This window comes from Otolemur garnettii, unplaced genomic scaffold (assembly GCF_000181295.1).
Source record: "Otolemur garnettii isolate 467f Iridium unplaced genomic scaffold, OtoGar3 scaffold00187, whole genome shotgun sequence".
Taxonomy (NCBI): Eukaryota; Metazoa; Chordata; class Mammalia; order Primates; family Galagidae; genus Otolemur; species Otolemur garnettii.
In genome coordinates this window covers 1,873,608-1,876,415 of record NW_003852582.1, presented here as the reverse complement: position 1 = coordinate 1,876,415, position 2,808 = coordinate 1,873,608, and the positions used below count along the sequence as shown (strand labels likewise).

Here is a 2,808-nt window from a genome sequence, read left to right as displayed (position 1 = left end):
GTCCCAGCTGCTTGGGAGGCGGAGGCAGGAGACTCGCTTGAGCCCAGGAGTTGGAGGTTGCTGAGAGCTGTGATGCCACAGCACTCCTACCGAGGGGGATAGCTTGAGGCTCTGTCTCAAAAAAAAAAAAAAAAGAATAAAGAAGTTAAAATTAATCTAGTATTTGTTAAGTCAAAAAGTGAATAGAAAAAAATGAATAGTTCTTTATAAATGCTCCCTAAAAATTTATCTTCCCTTTCAAATGTTCAGGGAAAAAAAAAATTTTTTTTTTAAAGCTTATTACCTCTAGAAGTCTTACACTGAATTCACAGGCAATGATGTAAATACTTTTATTCTATGATTTTTTTTTTTTTAAACAGAGACAGAGGTCTTACTTTATTGCCCAGGCTGGAGAACAATGCACAATTATAGCTCACTCTAACCTTTAACTCCTGGGATTGAGGGCTCCTCCTGCCTCAGCTTCCCTACTAGTTAGGACTACATATACTCACCACTGCACTTGACTAATTTTTAAACTTTTTGGAGAGATGGGGTCTTGCTGTGTTGCCCAGGCTGGTCTTGATCTCCTGCCCTCAAGCAATCCTCCTGCCTCAGCCTCCCACAGCCCTGGGATTAAATGTATGTGCTACCCAGGCCTCTTATATAAGAATCATTTCATGGATATTTAAAGTTTTAAAAATATGAATACCTTATCTTTTAAAAAATGTTAAGCAGCACGTGTAAGTTTGAACTATTTCTTGTACTGTACATTTCATATACTGTTTTGGAAAAGAAGAGAACTAATTTAAGAGTAGTTTCACATTACTATTTCTTTTTTAACGACAACTCTAACAGCTTTATTTCTAAAGGTTAAATACCGCCCTGGGCTTGTGACAAGACAGATGCCTTTGGCCCAAGCAGCCAGAGCCATGCAGGATGGGGTGGACAGGAATGGGGCAGCTGGCCCAGAAGGCCAGTACAATATGCTTCTTAATTTTTCTTTTCCTTTTTTTGAGACAGAGCCTCAAGCTGTTGCCCTGGGTAGAGTGTCTTGGCATCACAGCTCACGGCAACCTCCAACTCCTGGGCTCAAGCGATTCTTCTGCCTCCGCCTCCCAAGTAGCTGGGACTACAGGCGCCCGCCACAATGGTCAGCTATTTTTTGGTTGCAGCCGTCATTGTTGTTTGGCGGGCCAGGCTGGATTCGAACCCTTTAGCTCAGGTGTATGTGGCCGGCGCCTTAGCTACTTGAGCCACAGGCTTCGAGCCAACTTCTTAACTTTCTTAATGGAAGCTCTTGCTTCACTTCAAATGAGAAAAAAATGTTTAAAGAGAAGTGAGGATAGGAATTAGGTTACTACAAACTTTATTTTTTGTAAGATTGCTCTAAATTTTGGGAGTTATTTTACCAGTGAATTAAGAAATCTGTCTAGCCAGGCATTGTGGCAGGCACCTATAGTCCCAGCTACTTGGGAGGCTGAGGCAAGAGGATGGTTTGAGCCCAAGAGTTCGAGGTTGCTGTGAGCTATGACACCACAGTACCCCACTAAGGGGCAACACAGTGAGACTCTGTCTCAAAAAAAAAAGGAAAAAAAGAATTCTGTCATTTTCTCCTCCATGCACACACACTGATGAAAACGGATTAAAAGGCTTTAAATTGCTGGAAGCACAACAATTTTTAGCTTTCAATAAGGAGTTGAGAAAGAAAAGCAGACAAAGTTTTCTAGGTTTTAAAAAGGAGCCTTAAAAAAAAAAAAAAGGAGCCTTCTGTGAGCAGATAGAAACAGTAAGGAAAAAAAGAAAGCAGCAGCTCCTGAAAACTATAATTTTATGTAAAATAACAGCTTGAAAGGAAAAAAAAAGAATTTTAATAACAAATTGAGTATAACCTCCTATCCTTTAAACATTATTTTTGGTCACATATTTTGAGTTATATTTTTCCTAAAGAACAACCAACTAGATAGCCTCAAAGACCTGTTTAGATTTAGTATTTCCTAAGTAGACTTCTTAGAACACTGATCCCATAAAAAACTCACACAGCTTGCATGTGCTTTATCTGAAATGCTTGGGACCCAAAGTGTTTTAGCTTTCAGATATTTTCAGATTTTAAAATATTTTCATCTACAAAAGACACCATAAAAAATGCATACACATTTTAAGAAAGGAAAAAACTATTAAAATTGAGTCATGTTTAACTTCTGCAATTATAAGAGATACTAGATATAATATGTAACAAATATTATTTGATATGTACTAAATATTAATAGTTTTCTTTCTTAAAATGTGTATACATTTTTTTGGCACCCTTTGTATATAATTAGATATCTTATGAAGGGGATTCAGATCTAAGCACAAAATTCATTTATATTTTACATGCACTTCATTCACATAGCCCAAGGGCAATTTTATATAGTATTTTAATAATTTTGTGCATGGAAAAAAACCTTTTGTGTTTTAACCCAACACATTATATGAGGTGATGTGTGGAATTTTCCACATGTGGTATCACGTCAGTGATTGGATTTTGGAAAATTCTAGATATCAGATTTTCACATTAGGGATGCTCAACCTATATTTAGAAATAGTCCTCAAAAAAGTTCTATGATCAAGAGGGTTTGAGAAAATGGTTCGACAATTATCATGGACATTAGTATTATTGTATTATTAGTATAAAAGGTTCTGGGAAGTAACCTTATAACTAAGCATTTAACCTTTTATTTTTATTTATTATTTGTTTGAGACAGAGTCTCATTTTGTTGCCCTCAACAGACTGCTATGACGTCATAGCTCACAGCAACCTCAAACTCCTGGGCTCAAGAGGTCCTCTTG

The 2,808-nt window shown here is 37.1% G+C and overlaps 1 protein-coding gene across 3 annotated transcripts in view; it reads right to left on the bottom strand.

The window, feature by feature from the left end:
- The window catches only part of DCAF17 (DDB1 and CUL4 associated factor 17), a 47,608-nt gene that overhangs the window by 33,141 nt on the left and 11,659 nt on the right, over positions 1 to 2,808 (bottom strand). The gene's annotated exons all lie outside the window — the stretch shown is intronic.